At 48.4% G+C, this 12,931-nt stretch overlaps 1 long non-coding RNA gene across 2 annotated transcripts; it reads right to left on the reverse strand.

The window, feature by feature from the left end:
* Positions 1-3,588: 3,588 nt before the first annotated feature.
* Positions 3,589-12,931, reverse strand: LOC121014180 (uncharacterized). Of its 2 annotated transcripts, XR_005783072.1 has the most exons (5): positions 12,795-12,931; positions 11,971-12,102; positions 11,715-11,848; positions 6,468-6,504; positions 3,589-3,888 (listed from the first exon to the last, which is right to left on the reverse strand). It is a non-coding gene; the product is annotated as an uncharacterized LOC121014180 (long non-coding RNA). The 2 variants fall into 2 exon arrangements; XR_005783071.1 differs by lacking the exon at positions 12,795-12,931 and having other exon boundaries at positions 11,971-12,783.

Consider the following 12,931-nt stretch of genomic DNA (forward strand, 5'->3'; position numbering starts at 1 on the left):
GTTACTTCTCCCATTCTTTTTCACCACTCCCCACCTCTCAATCCCTTGAAGTCTAGCCTCTACATCCCCAGCCTCCATGATATCGATGGGGCCATCATTGAGCCAGCTCCACAGAATATTCTGCTTTGTGTGGCTTCCACATAGCCCTGGGCTCCTTGTTGATACTTCCTTTCTGTTGACATACTCCCTCCCCATCCCTTTTGGCTCCTCACTCCCCTCTGGCTCCCTGATTCCTCCTAGAATGCTCTTGATGTCTCGGAGGGATCTCACCAAACTCATGCTCTATCCCCTCCCTAGCCTTTCTCGACTGAACAGTCTTTGCTTGGGAGCTCAGAACTTACTGCCCAGATGCCCTTGGCACCATTCCACCTGGATGTCCTTTGTGAACACTAACCTTAACACGTCCCAAACCAGACCAGTTGTGTTCCCTCCCAAACATAGCACCCTTGTCCAACTCAAGCCAGAGCCTGGGAGCCTTCCATCTTTCCCCCACATATGGCCAATCAATTAAGCAATCTTGGGAAACAAAGCAAAACAACAAAACAACAACAACAACAACGATAAAGGCTGAGGCCATATTGCTGGGGTTCCCAGCTCCCTCTGCCACCTCTCAAGCTGCTGACATAGATCAGGCAAGGTCCTTAATCTCTGGGCCTCTGTTCTCTCATTGGTAAACTGGGCATAATAACAGTATCTACTCTGTAGGCATGTTGTGCTGGTAACAGGGAATAAGAGCCGAGAAAGGGTGGCTCTGACCATTCGGTCCTCTTCCCCCCGGTGGCAGGCATTGGCCAAGCAGTGCTACTCAGGGTCTGAGTCACAGACCAGAGCCAATTTGGGAAATGCTTCTTAATTGGTCTGTAATGGGGTAAGTGCAGAAGTTGAGAGTCAGTGTTTTAACATTATAACCCTAAAGTGTTTTAAACAGTTACAGGGCCCAATGGATAATTTTATACATGTTAAATCTCATAATAAAAAGCTGGGGCTTCACTTCACACCCGTTAGGTTGTCAACTATCAAAAAACCAGAAGGTAGCAAGTGTTGGTGAGGATGTGGAGACATTGCAACCCTTGTGCATCGTTAGTGGGATTGTAAAATCCCAGTGCAGTCACTGTAGAAAAGAGTATGGAGGTTCCTCAAAAAACTTTTAAAAATGTATTTCTTTGTTCTTGAAAGAGAGAGAGAGAGAGGAAGCAGGGGAGGGGCAGAGAGAGAGAATCCCAAACAGGCTCTGAGCTAACAGTGCAGACGCAGGGCTTGATCCCATGAACCATGAGATCACGACCTGAGCCAAAATCAAGAGTTGTCCGCTTAACTGACTGAGCACCAGCACCACCCAGGCGTCCCTCCAAAAAAATTTTTTTTAATTACCATGTGATCTAGCGATTGTACTTCAGGGTATATTCCCCAAAGAATTGAAAGCAGGAAAGTGAAGAGATATTTGCACCCTCATGTTCGTAGCAGCATTATTCATAACAGCCAAAAGGTAGAAGAAACCCAAGTATCCATTATAGGATGAAAGGATAAACAAAATGTGGAATAATATTCAGCCTTAAAAAGGAAGGAAAACTGGTCACGTGCTACAACACATGAGTGAATTTGAGGACACTATACTAAGTAAAACAAGCTGTATGCAAAAGGACAAATACTGTATCATTCTGCTTATAGGAGGTCCTCATCTAGGATAGTCAAAGTCACAGAGGCAGAGGGGAGAGTGGCTGTCAGGGGCTGGTGGAGGGGTGGGGAGCTGCTGTTTAATGGGTAGTTTCAGTTTGGCCAGATGGAAAATTTCCAGAGATTGTCTGCCCAGCAATGTGGCTATACTGAACTCTACTGAACTGTATACTTTTAAATATTGTTTTAAGTTTATTTCTTAGGGACAGCACGCGTGAGCGGGGGGGGGGGGGGGGGGGGAGAGAGAGAGAGAGAGAGAGGGAGAATCCTAAGCATGCTCCATGCATCAGCGCAGAGCCCTATGCTGGGCTCGAACTCACAAGCTGTGAGATCATGACCTGAGCTGAGATTAAGAGCTGGATGCTCAACCGACTGAGCCACCCAGGTGCCCCTACTGAAATGGATACTTAAAAACGATTACAATGGTAAATTTTATGCGTGTTTTATCTCAATTAAAAAAAATTTTTTGATAAAATATTAGGGCTTATATTTTGTATGTATTTTAAAATCACATTTTTCAGATAATTCATTTTATAAAAGTATCTATCCAAGAATTGGGACCAAAACACTGCACACTACAGATGCCTCCAGAAGCACTGGCCTAGGTCAGGTTCACCTCCATTCCTTACTGGTTTGCCTGCTTGCACTCTGACCCCTCTTCCACACATTCTCAACGTTGACCAGAGTGCGCTTTACTAAACAGCAAGGCTAACCTTGTGTCTGTCTGTCTTGGGCAAAGATTTTCAGTTGTTTCATACTTGCTTTAAGGGAAATCTCAACCCCCTTAGCTGGGCACACGGAGCCCCCTGGGCTCCAGAGATGCCCCTGCCCGGCCTCACAGATCCTCATCCTGTGATGGATCTGCCATCACATCCGGCGCCCTGGCACCTTCTCTTGATTGCAGTGCCTTTGCCCCCGTGTCCCACCCACCTAATTCTTGTTTGTGTGTTAAAGGCCAAGGAAGCCTCTGAAAGTCTAGGCCTCACCATTGCCACATGTGTGATTAATCATGGGGAAATGAGCCTCCTTGGCATTGACAAAAATGTAAGACGCTGTAAAGTAAGAGGTCAGGCACTGTGATGGGCCACATGAGGGAAGCTTCAAGCAAGTGGGCACTCCTCAAATGTGGCTGGAAGATCCTCTGGCCTCTAGCATGTGTTTCTGCGTCTCCCCTGGTTCCTTCTCCAGATACATTAGCAAGCTGGAATGATCTGGGGGTCCTTCAAAGCTGGCAGGTGGTGGCATCAGACAACAGGACCTGTTGGCATGAACCCGTCATCATGAAGTGCTCGGAAGATTCTGTCTTTCCTTTCAACCTGGGAGGATAGAGAGAGGCTTTGGGCCAGCTTTCTGATGTGCTTTCCAATGTGCAGGTTGCTGACTGGGCCGAGCCGGTCACCACAACCCAGTGTGACCGCTGGCTCCTTCTTGGCTTCTTCCTGGGCCTCCCTTCCCATCCTGTGGGAGAAACCCACTCGCTGCCAGCCGGTGCTGGCCAAGATCCTGCTCTGGGAGCCTGGATTCGAACTGTGTGCCGAACTCAGAATAGGTTTTTGAGTGACTACTGAACGACCATAGACAGAAAGGGCCTCTCTTACTTCATGATGCCTACAAGAAGGGGCATTGTCATTCTGAGGCCAGCTGTCCTTCCTGGAGGCCTGGTTCCCAGCCTCCTGGTGACAGTGTTTTTTGTTTTTTTGCTTTTTTTAAACAGTAAAAAATCTTTATATTATACATAGATCTAATGGAGGAATTAGGAATTATTTATGGTTTCCTGCAATCCTCCCAGGTATAATATGTCAGATTCAAACTGGAAACTATGCCTGGAATGAAATCCTACTTGAAACAGTTTCTTGTGGTTCATATTAATGACTGGCGACTGGCGGGTTTACACAAACAAAATGAATATTATAATTTGGTGGATAAGCAAATAAATTACTTTTATAGGGTTTAGACACTTTCCATGGAAGCTTTGATTTATCCAAAGAAGCGTCTATGCATACAGGTTACTAAATTGCCAACATGAAACCCTTGAGTCCTGGTTCTTAGATTAAACGGGAGCTTGGGCCCTCTTCTCTGCAGACTTCTTGCTTAAATAGGGAAATAAAATACTTGATAAGTAGAAAGATTCTTTGTTGACATTTTTAAGCCAGCTGGGAGCCTTGAGAATTTGAGAATGGACCTTTTCACAGGCCATCAAGGGCCTGATGGAGTCTGTGGAAGACAAAGGCATTTTAGAGATGGCCAGCATTGTCTCTTGCCCACTCTGGAGCCGTCTTTGGCTCTGCCATCCCCAGGCTTTTGGTGAGATTTCAGCTGGTTTTAACTGCCCCAAGGTAAGACAGGGTCTTTTTGGGTTTTCATTGCCCTGGAGCATGACGTTACCGACAGATAAAAAGGCTCCCCCAGGACAGCTATTAAAGCTGAAGGGTTGCATTTGTATAAATACCCAAACAAACCCATCAGGGAGATATATGGCAAGAGACAAACTCTCAGAATCTCAGAGACAAAGATAAACAAAGCCGGTTGAAATGACAGAGCCAGACCAGACTGGGGTTCACAAGAAATGTCCCCTGAAGGAGCTGTCGCAGGCACACCTATGCGGAGAGACCAGGCTGAGAAAAAAAGGCTGAGCGAGGTGCTCAGTGTAACTTCTGTTTTAACAAAGCAGGACTCGCTCAGCTCAGCTCAAGTTGTACCAAATGAGATGAATTGGCTCTTTCCTGGAGGATCTGGTGGGAGACATGGGGGGGGGGGGGGGAGTGACTTTTCAGATCTGGGGTCCCTGGTCTCTTCTTGATGAAGGAATGCTGGCCTCGGAGCTCAAGGTGTGTGTAGAAGGTTCCCAGTGGTGGGGTAGCTGGGTCCAGCCCGGGAGCTCTGAGGAAGGGGCGTGTGCAAGCTGCCACCATTGTCCCCGCCTCCAGGCACATACAGAGCTCAGGGGCAGGCCTCCAGACAAATCCATGCTACCCCAGTGACCCATGATGTGCCACTGCTCAGCCGGGGGCCTGTGATTTAGTTTTTCTACCCTAATATGATTCTAATCTTGTCCACAGTAAGCTGGATCTAATAAAAAAAATGGTGGAATGCCTGTGTGCAGTTAATGTGGATGGAGGATGACCAACCAGCCGCTCCCGGAATAGGCCCAGATAAAGAGCTCCCAGACCAGGTCTTGGGACAGCAGGCAAGGGGGCAGGTCTGCACTGAGCAGGGAAGGCTTATGTTACTGCAAAGCTGAGCTAGGCGGTGGGTCCTCAGGGATGCGGAGCGAAGAGGGCTCAGGAATCTGTACGCTTACTTTTTCTTTGCAACCAGTTATATAAATACATACGCAAGCTGGTTGCTGCCCGAAGGGTTCTGGCATGCAGCCAAACCATCCCCTGGGTCCTGGCACTTGGACACCTCAGCTTTCTAGCATTTAGAAGGCAACTTGATTGGAGTAGGCTGTGGATTTTGCTGATGCCGGGAAATTATTTTCTCTTGGATTCAAACCCTGCTTTGCTTGTTGAGAAAGGGAGATGGTGTGTTCTGGATAGGCATTGGCGAGAGATACCTCATTCTGGTTATTTTGGATGCCTCCAAACACCCAGCACGGATCTCTGGGTGCCCGTGGCATACAAGCAACAACTGAGGCCTTGACTTGAGTGTCATCTCCTTGGGGACATCTTCTCTGACCAGTCTTGCTCAAAAAGCAACAAAAAAACAAAACAAACAAAACAGACAGAACAACATAAAATGACCCACCCTGGCATCTTTCATTTACACCACTTAACGCTATCTGGAAATATTTATTTCTTTGCTTGTTTATTATGTCTGTCCCTCTGGACATGAGGTCCAGGAGAGCAGGGACCTTATTTGCATGGTCATGGTTCTATCCCTAGCATCTAAAACGGTACAGAAACACTGTGGAATGAATGGATATACTTTAAAACATACCCAGGGTTTGTATTTATCAGGTTGGTAAGATACGCAGAAATGACTGTCATGAAGGATGAAGCCTATACTCACAGGTTCCTAGAAACAGGAGGCACAGCACAACACCATGCAGGGAGACCTAGGGGAACAGCAGTTATCCAACAGGAGGCAGAAGGAGAGAGGAGGAAGCATGGGCATGAGTCTTTACTGTGGTTTTCAAGGGGAAGGAGTCAGTGAGCAGGCTACGCAGCTGAGCAGATTTAGGATTGGCTAGTATGCATAATTTCTGCAGACTCTGAGTCATGAGGGTGGTCCCTCATTGTCTAGCACCAGGAATATTGCCTCTAGTGCCTCCCAGACTGTAAAAGCCAGAAAGAAGAGGTGGTTTGGAGTCTAGGTTCCGGAGGGGGTAGTTTGCATATGAAAGACATGCAGGCAAGTTGTTTGCTATCTGCAGAAAATAGCTAATTCTGGGAAGGGCAGTCCCTTGCTTGGTTGGTCCCCAGGTTCCCAAGATGTCAAAGTATCATAAAGCACAGGCAGTAGAAAACATGATCAAGACAGAATGACGCTTTGACATGCATAGAAATGTAGAAGTTTACACAAATGTGAGAGAACCTTACATACTTGGAATGAGCTAAGACAACTAGGGCATCGTTCTATTTCTACAGGTCCCGAAATTGCCATGTTTCCTTTGGGTGGTTTTGCCAATGGAATACTCAGTGGGGAAAGATCTTTTCTGACATCACCTCTCCCCAACTTTTATTGAAGTATAACGTGTTTTCAGGGAATTGCATAAGGTACAGCTCATGAATGTTCATAAGCTGAATAGACCCAGGAAACCAGCACCCAGATAAAAAAAAAGAGAACATTACCAGCAGTTGGAAATCCTTCTTGTGTCCCTTCCATTTCCTACGGCAACATCGTGATGGTGCACAGGTTAGTTTTGTCTGTTTTTTAACTTCACATATGTGGATTCATCATTTTTTTCTAATTATATTTGCAAAATTCATGCATATCATTGCATATGGTAGAAAACAGTTGCTTCTTACTGCTACACAGTATCCCATTGCGTGTACACACCCCAACTTATTTATCCATTCAAATGTTAAGGGCCATTTGGAAAATTTCCAGTTTGGTACTAGGACCCCTCCACTGACTTTTCCCCACTCGTGTGTCAGCCAGTCTTGCAGCTGAGAGCAACAGACCTTTCCCTGGGCAATTTGACTCAGAAAGATGTATTTATTGGAACTGTTCAACGTAGCTCATAGAAAAAAGGAGGGAGCAGCCGGGCTTTGAAAAGGGATGGACAAAGGGCAGGCATTTGGTGGAGCTGTGGAGTTATATGGACACAGCTGGGATGTCTACACCATTGCAAGCAAGGCCCTTCTCCGTGAGTCATGAGCGGGGAGAGGAGGAGGGCAGGCTGCAGGCTGGGGCCGCCATGTGCAATCTGACTCAGGGCTCACAAATGTTAGGAAAGGAAGGTGACTAGGAAGGAAGGAAGGAAGGAAGGAGAAGGAAAGAAGGAAGGAAGGAAGGAAGGAAGGAAGGAAGGAAGGAAGGACGGACCTTCTACTCGTGGCAACTCTGAATGACCACCCATCCTAACCTGGTATGGAACTGCAGGACTGGCCACTGGTTAGCAGTTACCAGGCCAGGAGGATGGCGGCGCACATGTGGCATTTCCGGAGCTCCCGGACACTTGTGACTGACTCCCAGGAGCAAGAGTCTGAAATCCAGTCTCCCAGGCATCAGATTGGGATGACTCTGGGCACAACTGACCCTCCAGAGTCCCCAGCAGAATCAGGCTGAGCCTACTCTCAGGAGATGTAGCCTGAAATCATGCCCTTGTTTGGCTTCCCCTTCTTTCCTCCGGGCTTCTCTCCCTCCATGACCCATCTACTCTGGTGCACTTCTTTAATATGTCACATGCAGACCGCATCTAGTCCCGGAACTGCTCCTAGAGAACTGGACCTGAGCTAAAGAATCTCATGAGCAAAAGTATGGTATGCATGTGTCTGTGGTGGATGGTATATGTAGGTATGGTGTGTGTGTGTGTGTGTGTGTGTGTGTGTGTGGTGTGGTATATGTGTGTGTGCTGTATGTGTATGTGGTGTGTGTGCATGGTGTGTTTATGTGTGTGGCGTGTGTCACTAAGTCCGGGCTGTGAGGTGGAAGGAGAAGGGCTCTGATGCTGCCCTATGTCTTGAGGGTTTCTCTTCTGTGCCTTCTGCAGCCCAGAAGAGGTGACTGAGGTGGGGGAACTCTCCCACCCGCTCCCACAGCTCTGTCTCTTCCCCTCCTCATGATCCTGCTCCCAATCTCCTCCCTCTACCCTCTTCTCCCCTGTGCCAGGTATTAAGCTCCCAATCCACCCCATCTGCTCTCCTCCACAGGACTCCCAACCCTCCATTATGCGGGTCGCCCTTTGGGCTCTGCCAATAGGGGGCACCAGAGGGAGGCTGCAGGACCTGTCCCCTTCTATTTGTTCCTGTTCCTGTCAGCATCACCCCACAACAGTCGACTGTGACCCCAACAGTGGTTGGGGGTTCCAGTTTTCCAGTTTGCTCTCCTCACTCCTGGGGTCTGCCTTATCCCCTCCCTCAGGGAGGCCAGCACCTGCTGGCAAGGAGGTCCACTTTCAGAGATGTGAGCCCAGTCCTGGGGAAGTCTACCTCCGAGCTTCCAAAGCTCCAGTGCCAGCTGGCACTGAGGTCTGGTTCCAACTCCTCAGGGCCCCTTCTCCAGGCTTCTAGGACCTGGGTTCTAAGATGCTGCCTTCTTCCCTTTGTTCCTCGGGAATGCCAGCTGCTTTCTTCAGTGATTCTCTGTGTGTCTCTTTTTAGAGTCTTTCAGCCCTCCAACACCTGTTCAACCAATTCACTATATTTAGCTGTCTCTATTAAAATATGGGGCGGGGTCTGTCTTCCTGACAGGCTCCTAACTGGAAGTCCACTCTCCCTCTCCCCAGGGCTCCCAGAGGCATGGTCTCATGCATTGCTCAGGGTTCCCTTGCAAGTCAAGAGAGAAATCCAAATGATCAGTTTTAAAATTCAAATCTTGGGGCATCTGGTTGGCTTAGTTGGTAGAGCATATGACTCTTGATCTCAGTGTTGTAAGTTTGAGCCCCATGTTGGGTGGAGAGATGACTTAAAAATAAAATCTTAAAAAACAATTCAACTCTTATTCAAGATTACTGATGAAACTATCAATGCAAACAAAGTGAAAAAGCTCCACAATGACTAAAATTGTGTATCGACAGAAGTCAAATCACCTCGACAAGGTTTTGATTGTTAAAGTCTGACTTAGGGAGTTGTTGGAAAATTCTATGTAGAGGAATAACAGGGTCAGATGTGTGGTGGGCTTCTGATGTGTTTTGCTTGCTCACTGTCTGTTCACACTACTCCCACCAACTGGCTCCATTCCATGCCGCCACCACTTTCAGTCCATGAGGTCAGGAGCTACTCTCCCAGACCAGAGGGAACACATGACTTAGGCCTGGCTCCTTCCTACAGGACTTGGAGTTGGCAGCACGCAAGCTGGAGTTTCTGTTGCCACTTTGCCACTGCATGCAGTCTGAGGATGAAGCCAGCTTTGGAAGAAGGGTAGACCTGAGTGGTGAGAAGGAGGCCCTGGGCCTCAGTGATGGCCATTGAGTTTCCATATCAAGCCAGTCCTGAAACCAGCCTCACACCAATAATTCTTCTTTTTGGTTAAGTCAGTTTGTGCCACTGCAATCAAAAGAGTTCTACCAGACGGATCTATAGATTTTTCTAGAAGACTTAAGAAGTGAAAGACGTGAAGGCACTGCAATGGTTGAAGCATTAGGACAGTGGTAGGAAATTCGAAAGGAGGAGGTAGGGTCAAGAAATGTTAAGACTTGGTTTCTGAGTAAACACAGTAATTGAGAGAAATGGAGACAACCAGTGAAAAAGATGGCACTCAGATTTGGGAAATAAGGTTGAAGATTGATGGTGACATCACTGAGTTGGGAGTTAAACACAGGAGCAAGATGAGTACAGAGCTGGAGATGAAGAAGTCCACTTTGGACACAAGTTGCCCGTGGATCGCCCAAGGCACTATGGTCACACCAGAGCAGCTGGGTGTGAGTGTGAAACTCAGGAGAGAGTCGGGGGTGGCACTGAAGGTTGGCAATCACCCCCACATAGACTGGTCACAAGCATGGCAATGAATGCAGATCGTCTGGTATGAGACTAACCCCAGGTTGAAGGCAGCCTGGCAGGACATGGAAAGGACAAGCTGAAAAACAGGAGCCTACCAGGGCAAGACTGACAGAGGTATAACGACAGATAGATGTGCAAGGACGGCCAGGAGAACAGCTTTCAAGGAAGGGAGCAAAACATTCAAGAAGGAGGTAGCGATTTGCTGTGTGATGTCACAGGCCACCCCATCCCATCTAGAAAGCCAAGAGAGTTCTCTCCTGAATGACCAGACTGATGAGGCAGATTTCAAATAATGTTCGTCTCTCCCTTCCCTTCATACCCTCTGCTTGTATCTTCTCCTCTTCCCAGTCACCAGTGCCTCCACCAAGGTGCTGGAAGGAAGGAAGGGGGAAAAAAAAGAATGGAAGGGAAAAAGGTACTGATATAGGGACTCTGGCCAGGGAAAGGAAAGCTTTGGTTGCATGGTGTATGCAGCTCTGCCTCTGTTTATGATGTGACCAGACTATGGCACAGGAGTTGAATCATTTGGCTACTGGAGCAATAAGTTAGTAGCATTTCATAGGGGGTGCTTTGGTTCACTTTTGGTAAGCAATTAGTGTTTAAAAGAGGTAAAGTTAGGAAGGACCTAACTTTAGACCATCTTTGTAGATAAATGCCAATATGAAAACACCCCTCACCAGAAAAATAGTAAAATTTGTCTTGAGAAAAGAGAAAGCCACCCTTGTTTGGTTAGGATCTCTGGTTACTCTTTCATTTGATGGACATCCAGGGGTTCTTAGCTTCCAGCACCTAGCAAACCCTCCTATCATGATTAAGTCTTTCCAAACCTTGTATGTTGCACATCCTGCTGTATTTTTTGTTCTGGCCCCAGAGGAGCCTGGGAAAACCTTTCAGCCTCTATTGGAGGTGGACGCCTCCTCATTCCTGCTGCAGCCCCATTTGAGAATAGAGCTTAGGCCACAGGATACAAGCTCTAAGCTGAGAATCTCAGGGCTCCATGCTGAAACTGTGCTGATTTTTTTCCCAAAGCATCAATTAGTATACTTTTTAGGTGTTAATACAAAAAGACATAAAAAATGCAGTTAAAAGAAATGACACGTGTTTACACATGTGTGGACTATTTCTGAAAAGGACATACAGGAAGCTGCTAACAGTTAGGGATGGAAAAGCTTGCCCCTGGTTGAGAAGGAGGGAAACTGTATGCTTTTTTGTACCGTTTGAATTTCATTTTATGGATGTATACCCCCAAATTAATTAAAAACTCTGTAAAAAAAAAAGCAATAAAGCTGCTGATAGGGTATGTATTCCAGGAAGGAAAAGACAGCATAAGCATTACATAACAGATAAGGTCACAGAATTAAAACACAGGGATTCACTAGGGCAAATGCTAATCACATAGTCCCTGTTCACTGTTGACCTGGAGCCTCTGCCCATCTTACCCAGGTCATGGAAGGATGGGTGGGGAGGAATCACCCTAATTCCCAGGCAGGAAATGGGGGCAGGGTGGGTCCTGGAAAGGGGACTACTGCTGACTCCTGATTTCCCAGCCACTAATTAGTGATGAAAATCCAACCCCCACCCAGGACAAAGGCAGCCCAGACATGGCCTCATTTATATGCAAAGGAAGTGGCCACAGGCTGATGCTTGGCAGGGGCTGGGGATGAGAGGACACTAGTGATGCCTGTGTTTGTGGGAGAATGAGGAATATGTTGCTAGTCCTCCCTGTGGGTGGGACACCTGTGGTGTCTCCAGGATGCTCCCAAGCAAGAGGAGCTGACTGAGGATAATAGAGAAAGCTGTCAGGTGAGCACAGGAGGGGGAGATAAATGTGGAGATGGTTCTAACTTGTCCAGGTCCAGAAATTCAGACCACTAATCCACTAAAGGCTTGTGGAAGAGCAATGGGACCTCTGAGGCATTCCAGATCAAACCTTACCTGACATCCACATGCCCCATCCATTTAGTACTGCTGTTAACAGATCCTTTGCTGCCACCTGGCCCCCAGGATACAGCTGGTACTGTGGGTCATTCCATCACCGTTGGGAAGGTCAAGGTTTCTGCAGAAGAGCACTGCAGTGGTAGAGAAACAGACTCAAGGGCAGACTGCCTGGTTCCATATTGCCTCTGCTGCTCTGTGTCTCAATTTCTTATTCTACAAAGCAGAGATAGAAATAATACCTGATAATACCTACCCCGAAGGATTGTTGGCAGTTGAATGAGAATATCCATCTGAAGTGTTTAACAATGACGTGTATAGGAAGTCTTGCTCAATAAACGTGAGCCCAAGCCCTCAGTTTTTATTCCCCAGCCCAAGCATGCTTAACCTGAGTAACAGGGGAAATACGAGGTTTACAATCACCGAGGTCCCTGTGTGCTTTAACACGCTTTGGGGGGAAATTGGTGTTGAAAATAGATTAGGAAGGGGAAGAGGCTAAAGACTAGAAATCCAGGGAGAAGTCTGCAGGCATCCAGACGGAAGATGGAGGGGCGGGAACTCGGGCCCTTGGCCGCAGGATTCGGGAAATATTTTGGAGAAATTCTCTCTAGGACTTGATAACAGGCTGCGAACGGGCACTTGGCCGAGGGCACCGGCTTTGCTGGCGGGAGGAAGGTTGGAAGGTAGGGAGGCGGCTGCGGGGCAGATCTTAAAGGTGTGGGAAGGAGACCGGCGGCTTGGGACTGGAAGCTGAAACAGCAGGCCCGGAGGCGGCGGTGAGTGCCGGGGTGGGGTTCGGGCTGGAGTCGGGGGACAGGGTGCCGGTTCCCGAGTGCAGCTGGCGCTCGTCTAGGTGCAGTGTGCGTAGGCGCTAAGCCCGATTTCCAACTCCGACAGTCAGCTGCGCGGCAGTCGGGCGGGCGTGGCGGAGCCGCAGGGGGCACTCGGCGACCCCGCGCTGGGGACCGGCTGGGAGTTCCCCGCTTCCCGCTCCCTCCCTCCCTTCCTCCGCCCCTCTCCGGGCTCAGGGCTCCCATTCTGCCCAGCCCCCAGCGCCTCCGCCCTCCCGCTTCCCATGACCTCAGTTAGACGCGCTCGGGATCAAGTTCAGGCTGGTTTTCCAGCGGGCCGCGGGCCACACCGCAGAAACCGCCGCCGTTCACACCCGGCGGCCGCGCGCCTCCCGCGGCCAGGGCGGGTCCGACGCGGGGGACGGA

Source organism: Herpailurus yagouaroundi, unplaced genomic scaffold, assembly GCF_014898765.1.
Source record: "Herpailurus yagouaroundi ecotype Mexico unplaced genomic scaffold, PumYag 201, whole genome shotgun sequence".
Classification (NCBI taxonomy): domain Eukaryota; kingdom Metazoa; phylum Chordata; class Mammalia; order Carnivora; family Felidae; genus Herpailurus; species Herpailurus yagouaroundi.